The 10,782-nt window shown below is 40.3% G+C and overlaps 1 non-coding gene and 1 pseudogene across 1 annotated transcript; both read left to right on the forward strand.

Annotated features, from left to right (window-relative positions):
- Positions 1 to 5,189: 5,189 nt before the first annotated feature.
- Positions 5,190 to 5,308, forward strand: LOC135114583 (5S ribosomal RNA). The gene has a single exon (XR_010275556.1). It is a non-coding gene; the product is annotated as a 5S ribosomal RNA (ribosomal RNA).
- A 1,021-nt stretch (positions 5,309 to 6,329) lies between these two features.
- On the forward strand, positions 6,330 to 6,448 carry LOC135114555 (5S ribosomal RNA; annotated as a pseudogene).
- The last annotated feature ends 4,334 nt before the right edge of the window (positions 6,449 to 10,782 follow it).

Genomic DNA, 10,782 nt, shown 5'->3' on the forward strand with positions numbered 1-10,782 from the left:
GTGAGAACGAGTGTGCGTTTTCAAATTCAAATTCAAATTCAAATTTTTATTAAGAAAAGGTGGGGTTACAAAGGATATGGGGGGAGGAAGGCTTGTAGGGGGGAAAAAAGATGGTGAAAAAACGGAAAAATAGTATGAGGTGGATAGTGTCCGGGCAGTCCGGGAAGCTGTTTTTTGATAAGTGATGAGGTGTAACAATTGGCTCTCTCCTTAATTTTTAACAGAGGAAATGGGATATAAGGTACATGTAACACATATTTACCTACCATATATACACAGACACTTGTATATTCATATATAGAAATATATACAAACTCATATACACACAAACATATTCGTATTTATATAAACACATACATGACATAGAAATATATACAAACTCTTATACACACAAACATATTCGTATTTATATAAACACATACATGACATTTAAATTATATAAAAAACTTTCATAAAGATTATATAATTTGGAAGGGTCCCATCTACCGGTAGCAGGGTGGGGGTGCTGGGTCATGCTCGATGGTCAACAGGCTCCGCGGGAACCATGCATGTTGGTGGTTTGGTGCCTCTTGGTGTAGCTCCAGGAGAGCATTGAACTGTTCCCAGCCCATATCCTGGAGTCGCTTCCAGACTCCGGACGCCAGGTTGTGGAGCCTGACGTTGAGGGCTGGGATTGAAGCCTCTTCATGCATGGCTTCCGCTGTTGTGAAGTCGTCCCATCTGAGGTTGAGGGCAAACTTCAGTGCAGCATTTTGCACCCGTTGGAGCCTGCTGATGACTGACCTGCTGAGGGCGTGTATGGGAACAGGGGGGTACGTCAGGACTGGGATCACCAGAGTCTTGATGAGGTGGAGTTTGAGCCCGCGGTCCAAGTCTCGGAAGCGGTACAGGGCTCCCAAGGTCCTCCTGGCTTGCTTGACACGGTTCGTCACGTGGGAGGTATATCCACGACCTGAGATTTGTAGTCCCAGTAGCCTCCCTCGTGGGCTGAAGTCGACCGGGTCCTCGTTGACCAGCAGGGGTGCTGGATTTTGGGTGGCCAGGGGGACGACCGCGAACTTGTTGAGGTTCGTCCTGATCCTCCATTCCTCCTCGAATGCGTTGACTCTGGCGATTTCCCTCCCAGTCCTGGAATTAAGCATCCTGGACGACCGACCTGGATGGAAGACGAGCTGCGTGACGTCGTCCGCATACTGGACGTTGATCCCTGCCAGAGAGCTTGGGCAGTCACAAGTGTAAATGGTGTACAGTGTTGGGGAGAGGACACTCCCCTGGGGGACCCCGGTGGAGAGAGGGAAAGGCGGTCCAGCGCAGGAGCCTATCTTAACCCTGGCGGTTCTGTCCTCCAGGAAGTCGCAAAGCAATCGTTCTATGGGACCGGGGAGCCCCAGGTGTAAGATCTTGAACTTGAGTCCAAGATGCCACACCTTGTCAAATGCCTTGCTGACATCCCGTAGGACGAGGTTGCACCTACTACCAGACGCTTTCTGGATCGCCAAGGTCTCCGTGACGACTGCGATGGCATGCGCCGTTCCCACTCCTCTTCGGAATCCATACTGCCCGGGACTGTACACGCCAGCTCCCTCCAGGTGGTCACGCAGGCGCTTCGTAACTACCCTCTCCAGCATTTTTCCCGGGGTTTCCAGGAGAGATATGGGACGATAGCTGTCTGGGAGGGATGGATCCTTTCCAGGCTTTACTATCATCCTCATTTCTGCCCCCTTGAAACCGTCCGGGAAGTAACCTGCAGAGAGAGCAGCATTGAAAATGTCCCGAAGCCTCCCCAACGCCGGGACTGGAAGATGGGACAAAATTAGTTTATTTATTGAGCTTCTTCCTGGGCAGGTGGCTTTGCTGGATTTGATGGCAGACCGGAGCTCCTCAGAGGATATGAGGCAGTCGAGTGCCGTGGCACCCGACAACCTCGCCGGGTCAGCCCTGTCGTGTGGAGTTGTTCTGTCAATGTTCTGTCGGAGGTAATCCAACACGTTGTCGTTGTCTTCATAGTCCTCGTCATCATTCTGGAAGACAGGCTCCCATCTGTCAGTTAATAGTCTTACCTTTTCTTCAGCAGAGTAGTGTCTTTGTCCGTTGCTGTCTGTTAGGAACGTAGAGTTTGGTCCGGTAGATCGTCCTGAGAGTCTTTTTACGTCCTTCCAAAATTTTTTTGGGTGTTTGTGAGAAGAAGCCAGCCTTGCAAGGGACTGAGCCCAACAGGTTTTAGCCTCTTCCCTTCTTGAGTCCGTTAGTGACTGTCTTAACTGTCTGTATCGTCTGTAATTGTCATATGTCCACCCTGTAGTTCTAGCGTTGTCACGTAATGCCTGGAACTGAATGCGAGTCAATTGTGTCCTCCTGGAGGGTCTGGGGCAAGGGATGGTTCTATATGAGGTCATGGGTATGTGTTTGTCAGCTACTGTCCTAACGGTCTGCATCCAGTCATCAAGGGCGCTATCAATTTCTTCTAGTCTGGCATGGGAGATGTCGTGCTGTGAAGTCATGTCTAGCTGTCTGTCGTCTTTGAAGTTGTCCCAGTTAGCTGAGTGAAAGGAGAAAGTAGGGGAGATGGGGACGAGAATGGGTGAAGAACAGATGTCAATGATCATGGGGAGGTGATCACTGGAAGTGAGGGGTCCAGGGCGGATGGAATGAGCAAAAGGGTTGAAGGGGTTGATGAGCACAATGTCGGGTGAGGAGGAAGAGACTGGGCCAAAGAAGGTGGGGAAGAAAGGTCCGATGTGCTTTACTGTCTGTAGTTGGAGAAGGTTGTCCAAGTCACGTCCTACAGAATTGGTTGTGGAGTATCCTAGTGTTGGGTGTCTGGCGTTTAGGTCCCCCGCAAAGAACACGGGGGAATGTCGTCTGAAGAGGCGGAGAAAGTCAGGATGAAGTAAAAAGGGGCGTCTAGGGGGAAGGTAGGAAGTGGCAATGGTCAAGGGGCCGTCTTCTGTTTCAATGTCAGGACGCGCTCTGGGCCGATCTGATCTCGCGTATATATAGCCGTTTTTCCCAAAATTCACTACTTGCTCGCAGAGCTACCGACGAGGTTAGAGTACTCGCGCTCCTCATTTATCACCAACAACAACAACTACTACTACTACTACTACCACAACATCCATTATCATGTCTGGACGCGGCAAGGGAGGAAAGGTGAAGGGAAAGTCAAAGTCCCGTTCCAGTCGTGCTGGACTCCAGTTCCCGGTCGGCAGGATTCATCGCCTTCTAAGGAAAGGCAACTACGCCGAGCGCGTGGGTGCTGGTGCCCCCGTGTACCTTGCGGCAGTTATGGAGTACCTGGCTGCTGAAGTCCTTGAGCTTGCCGGCAATGCCGCCCGTGACAACAAGAAGACTCGCATCATCCCACGTCACCTGCAGCTGGCCATCTGCAACGACGAGGAACTTAACAAGCTCCTCTCCGGAGTCACCATTGCACAGGGTGGCGTGCTGCCCAACATTCAGGCCGTGCTCCTTCCCAAGAAGACTGAGAAGAAGTAAATAAAGGGCCTCCCTCCCCTTCAGCCAATATCACCATCAATCCGGCTCCTCTTCGGAGCCACACGTTCAAACATCTAGAGAGTTGTGTAGACTATACTGGTATATCAATAATAAGCAAGTAGTATTTATTTTCGAGTTAGTTATTTGTTATTATTATTATTATTATTTAGTCAGGCACGCAAGTGACCGAGAATAAATATGTATACTATATTTCTACTAATGTACCTGCTGTGTGTCACAGTGGAGAGTTGATTAGATGTGTTGCCTATTGTGATATGTTGAGCGTCTTTTTCATCTCAATGTATATTTTGTTTTATGAGAAACTGAGAACGATGAGGGGCGTGATCATTGAAATAAGTCAATGATAATAATAATAATAATAATAATAATAATAATAATAATAATAATAATAATAATAATGATAATAATAATAATAATAATGATACTTGGAGAAGACCTGATGAAGTGAGAAAGATAGTTATAATTAATAATGGTTTCTTTTCTTAGCTCAGATAGTTATAGTGAACATGGTTATGAGAAAGTAGTAGTAATAATAGTAGTCTATGGTCCTTCTTTCTTTTCATGTTTGTGGACCTTAAAAAGGTCCGGGAGATGATGTTATTCAATGATGATAATGCAAGCTGAATAGCTGGCACCATCTCAATAATGGAGCGATTTAACCACCAAATCCGTACAGGGTACGGCCCTGACGCTTGAGGGCGTAGACAACGTCCATGGCAGTAACGGTCTTACGCTTGGCGTGCTCGGTATAGGTGACAGCATCCCTGATAACGTTCTCAAGGAACACCTTGAGCACCCCACGAGTCTCCTCGTAGATGAGACCAGAGATGCGCTTGACGCCACCTCGGCGAGCTAGACGACGGATAGCAGGCTTGGTGATTCCCTGGATGTTATCACGCAGAACCTTACGGTGACGCTTGGCGCCTCCCTTTCCAAGACCCTTGCCTCCCTTGCCGCGGCCAGTCATGGTGATGAGAGCTGCTAGTACGACGTCCGAACGGTCTAACAGGAAGCTCACGAATGTGCCTCAAAATTTTTGTCGCGCGGTATATATTGAGCCAGAGCGGTCGTGCGTGTAGTAAATTACTATTTTCCCTGTTTTTCTCACTTAATTTAACATTATCGGGTCATATGCATAGATTTTCTGTTTCAGTGTTGACCCTGCAACTGCACATTTATGACTAAATTCACATATACAAGCACAAATGTGAATAAAACTCAATATAAAGGTGGAGGGGTTGCAAGATTTTCCGGCGCGCTAAGGCATGCCGAGATAATACACCTTCTCCCCTGACTCTTTTCTTGTAGGCATGCGCAAGATTCATTCAGTATCAAGTAATGTTTCAACTGAATTCATATTCTAATTTTCAGAAACTATCTTCCATTTGGTAGCATAACCAGTTTCCCCTCTTCTAGTTGGAAGAAAAAACAAATATATTTATTAACACTAACTCCTTGCTCTTCCAGTATGGTTTATGTATATATATATATATATATATATATATATATATATATATATATATATATATATATATATATATATATATATATATATATATATATATATATATATATATATATATATAATTATAACTATACTATGAAAAGCGTTGCTTTCATAACTAAGCAGGAGAACATCATCTTCAAATAGTCGATAAGTCAAGCTCATCAGAGCCAACGACCACACCACGTTGAATACACCGCTTCTCGTCTGATCAGCGAAGTTAAGCAACGTTGGGTCCGGTTAGTACTTGGATGGGTGACCGCCTGGGAACACCAGATGTTGTTGGCATTCCAACATTTTTATTTCCTTATTTATTCATCATTTTGCATTTTCTTCCCTCCCTTGATGATAAAACAATGCAATAAGGCAAGCAGAAAAGAAAAACAAATAAAAAAAGGCTTCCATTGACAAATAAAGCATCTCTCTCTCTCTCTCTCTCTCTCTCTCTCTCTCTCTCTTTCTCTGTGTGCGTATATATATATATATATATATATATATATATATATATATATATATATATATATATATATATATATATATATATATATATATATATATATATATATATATATATATATATCCTTATTATTCTTTTCATAGATTCTTTTCAAGATCAACGAGGTTAAGCAACGGCTCTGGGCAAAACGTGGATGGGTGACTACACAAGCTTCATCCCGCAACTGGATCAGGATCATGGGTCCCCGTCCCAGCCAGTTCTGTGATTGGCCCAGACATTCCTGGGCCGAGAGCACACCCAACTACTGCTACCACCTCACATCATCATTGTTCTTAATAATAAATTCTTCTTCTTCTTCTTCTCCTTATCATTATTACTATACAAATAATAATGATAATGATAATAAATTAATAATAATAATAATAAGAAGAAGAAGAAGAAGAAAAAGAAGAAGAAGAAGAAGAAGAAGAAGAAGAAGAAGAAGAAGAAGAAAAAGAGGAAGAAAATAATAATAAGAATAAAAATAAAATAAAATAATTATAATAAAAAATAAATAAATAAATGAAAATATAATATTAAAAGAAGAAAAACAAGAAGAAGGAGAAGAAGAAGAAGAAGAAGAAGAAGAAGAAGAAGAAGAAGAAGAAGAAGAAGAAGAAGAAGAAGAAGAAGAAGAAGAAGCAGAAGAAAAAAAAAAATAAGAAGAAGAAGATTAAGAAGAAGAAGAAGAAGAAGAAGAAGAAGATGAAGAAGAAGAAGAAGAAGATGAAGAAGAAAAAAGAGAAACAGAAGAAGAACAAGAAGAAGAAGATAGTGTAATCTTCAAATAGTCGGAAACTCAAGCTCACCAAGGCCAACGACCACACAACGTTGAATACACCGCTCCTCGTCTGATCAGCGAAAAAAAGCAACGTTGGTTCCGGTTAGTACTTGGATGGGTAACCGCCTGGGAACATCATATGTTGTTGGCATTCCAACATTTTTTTTTACTTATTCATTCATCATTTTGCATTTTTTTTTACCTCGCTTAATGCAATAAGGCAAGCAAAAAAATAAAATAAATAGATAAATAAAATACTTACAAATACTTACATAAAAGGATCTCTCTCTCTCTCTCTCTCTCTCTCTCTCTCTCTCTCTCTCTCTCTCTCTCTCTCTCTCTATTAGCTTAACCTAACTTTGTTGTTGCTGTTGTTGTTGTTGTTGTTGTTGTTGCTGTTGTTGTTTTTCTTCCTCCTTTCTTTTTATTGTTGTTCCTAACCTAACCTAACTTAACTTCACCTAACCTGACTAACCTAATCTAACTTAAATTAACATTACCTAACCTAATGTAACCAAACTTCACCTAAATGAACCTAACCTATAATATCCTAAATTAACCTAACCTAAATTAAGCAAAGCTGGCCTAACCTAACCTAACATAACCTAACTTAACCTAACCTAACCTAACATAACGTAACATCACCTAAACTACCCTAAACTAACACTAACAACCTAACCTAAATTAACCTAACCTAACCTAACTTAACCTGACCTGACCTAATCTAACCTAACTTCGCCTTACTTGAATTACATTCAAGTATCGATCAGTCAGTGGAGCCGAGGCTTGCTGGTTTTTCCCATCCTTCACAACCCAACCGACACATATATACACACACACACATTCTCTCTCTCTCTCTCTCTCTCTCTCTCTCTCTCTCTCTCTCTCTCTCTCTCTCTCTCTAACTCCCTTCGTGATTTCTGGCATCTAGCCAAAAAGTATCTCCAATAACTTTGCTGCTTCTTCTTTCCCTACTCTATTTCAACCAGATGGCACCACTGCTATCGCATCTATTTCTAAAGCTGAAATCTTTGCTCAAACCTTTGCTAAAAATTCTACATTGGACGATTCTGGGCTTGTTCCTCCCTCTCCTCCACCCTCTGACAACTTCATGCCACCTATTAAAATTCTTCGCAATGATGTTTTCCATGCCCTCGCTGGCCTAAACCCTCGGAAGGCTTATGGACCTGATGGGGTCCCTCCTATTGTTCTCCGAAACAATGCCTCCATGCTTGCACCTTGCCTATTCAAATTCTTTCAGCTCTGTCTGTCAACACTACCTTTCCTTCTTGCTGGAAGTTTACTTACATTCAACCTGTTCCTAAAAAAGGTGACCGTTCTAATCCCTCAAACTACCATCCTATTGCTTTAATTTCCTGCCTATCTAAAGTTTTTGAATCTATCTTCAACAGGAAGATTCTTAAACATCTATCACTCCACAACCTTCTATCTGATCGCCAGTATGGGTTCCGTCAAGGCCGCTCTACTGGTGATCTTCTGGCTTTCCTTACTGAGTCTTGGTCATCCTCTTTTAGAGATTTTGGTGAAACTTTTGCTGTTGCCTTGGACATAATTATCAAAAGCTTTTGATAGAGTCTGGCACAAAGCTTTGATTTCCAAACTACCCTCCTACGGTTTCTATCCTTCTCTCTGTTTACTTCATCTCAAGTTTCCTTTTTGACCGTTCTATTGCTGCTGTGGTAGACGGTCACTGTTCTTCTCCTAAATCAATTAACAGTGGTGTTCCTCAGGGTTCTGTCCTGTCACCCACTCTCTTCTTATTATTCATTAATGATCTTCTAAACCAAACTTCTTGTCCTATCCACTCCTACGCTGAAGATACCACCCTGCACTTTTCCACGTCTTTTCATAGACGTCCAACCCTTCAGGAGGTAAACATATCACGCAGGGAAGCCACAGAACGCCTGACTTCTGATCTTTCTAAAATTTCTCATTGGGGCAGAACAAACTTGATATTGTTCAAAGCCTCAAAAAATCAATTCCTCCATCTATCAACTCGACACAACCTTCCAGACAACTATCCCCTCTTCTTCAATGACACTCAACTGTCCCCCTCTTCTACATTGAACATCCTCGGTCTGTCCTTTACTTATAATCTGAACTGGAAACTTCACATCTCATCTCTAGCTAAAACAGCTTTTATGAAGTTAGGTGTTCTGAGACGTCTCCGCCAGTTTTTCTCACCCCCCCAGCTGCTAACTCTGTACAAGGGCCTTATCCGTCCATGTATGGAGTATGCTTCACATGTCTGAGGGGGGTTCCACTCATACTGCTTTTCTAGACAGGGTGGAATCAAAAGCTTTTCGTCTCATCAACTCCTCTCCTCTAACTGACTGTCTTCAGCTTCTCTCTCACCGCCGCAATGTTGCATATCTAGCTGTCTTCTACCGCTATTTTCATGCTAACTGCTCTTCTGATCTTGCTAACTGCATACCTCCCCTCCTTCCGTGGCCTCGCTGCACAAGACTTTCTTCTTTCTCTCACCTCTATTCTGTCCACTTCTCTAACGCAAGAGTTAACTAGTATTCTCAATCATTCATCCCTTTCTCTGGTAAACTCTGGAACTCCCTGCCTGCTTCCGTATTTCCACCTTCCTATGACTTGAATTCCTTCAAGAGGGAGGTTTCAAGACACTTATTCATCATTTTTTGACCACTGCTTTGACCCCTGTATGGGACTGGCATTTCAGCGGGCATTTTTTTTATTACATTTTTGTTGCCCTTGGCCAGTGTCCTTCCTACATAAAAAAAAAAAAAAATAGTAGTAGTAGTAGCAGTAGTAGTAGTAGTAGTAGTAATGCTATTTTTCATATATTTAGTAATTTTTTTTTTTCATATTAATATTTATATTTATATTTTTTTGTTTTGTTTTGACATTCATACGAATGCTATAAAGGTGAAGCATATAAATTTATTTGATTAATTAATTAATTTATATATCTATTTATTTTGATTTTTTTAAAATTAATTAATTAATTAATTTTTATTATTATTATTTTTTTTTTTATGTGTCTATGATAAGCAAAGCATTATAGACCTTATGAAAGCACATATCCTCTAGAGTCTTGCCCTACAAAAGATTCTGTAAAGTAAAAAATAAAGGGAATAAGTGTCAGTGACGTTTGATGAATAGACGAAGGCGTGGCAGAAATTACCATAAAACGTATATAAATGAAAATTTATCTTCCTCGTATTTTCCAACTTGCGTTTGCTTCTTGAAAATTTAACTGGGTGGGTCATATAGCAGACATATTGTTCTTTCCTCCATTGTAGTTTGTTTCCAGCAAGCCCCCTAAATAAAGTTTCTGTTTTTTTTTTTTTTTTTTTTTTAAAGAAATGAGGAATTACATTCTAACGCTGATCACTGAGCGGAGCGTAGACGAGCTGCTATCCTCAAGGACGTTACCTCTCTCTCTCTCTCTCTCTCTCTCTCTCTCTCTCTCTCTGTCTCTTAGTGAAGAAGAATTAACATGAGTAAATAAGACTTTAAATAAAAAGAATATATATATATATATATATATATATATATATATATATATATATATATATATATATATATATATATATATATATATATATATATATATATATATATATATATATATATATATATATATATATATATATATATATATATATATATATATATATATATATATATATATTAAAAGACAATGAATATCCTCTGGGGAAGGGGTTACGATCCTTATTTAACCCTTAATTTCAGTTGAATTTTGACAAGTCTACGTTAAAATGTTTCCATTTTTCTGCAGTGATAAAGAAACGTAGAGGGGTAGCTAATATATTTAGTTGTTAATTGTATCTTTTTTTCTTTCTTTTTTTCATTTATTCTTTTATTAATTTTTCTTTTCATTGCTTAATTATGCATTATGCCGACACTGCAGGTTACAATTGCAGATATTGCAAGTATTTTTGACACAATACAAGTACACCCAGCTAAACTATTGCTACAGTATAGAGAGAGTATTTCGATTACATACCTTACGAGTATTCTTCATCTTCTTTTCTTTTTTTTTTTTTTTTTTTTTAATAAATATAATAATAAATAAATAAGTAAATAGGTATTGTCAAATGAAATCGTCGAGATTACGCAGGGGTTTCGGGCAATACTTGGATGGCTGACTACACAAGCCTCATCTGTCTGAAAAAAAATAAATAAAATAAAAAATAAGAATAAGAATAGGGAGAATGAACGAAAATTTTAAGTAATAAAGATAACAGTAAGAATTATTATAACAAGAATAAGAAAAATTACAATAAAGGAATATAAAAAAAAAGAAAGAAAGCATCCCATGTCTTTCTTCCTAATTGTCATAGAAGGGTGAATTCTTTTGTATATTTTCCAACATTTCCAATACAACGATATGAATGGGGGAAGAAAGAATAAGAATAATAGAAAGAAGGCCTCCCAACACCTAGTTCTCCGGTCTTGGCCAATTAGCTA

This window comes from Scylla paramamosain, chromosome 27 (genome assembly GCF_035594125.1).
Source record: "Scylla paramamosain isolate STU-SP2022 chromosome 27, ASM3559412v1, whole genome shotgun sequence".
NCBI lineage: Eukaryota > Metazoa > Arthropoda > Malacostraca > Decapoda > Portunidae > Scylla > Scylla paramamosain.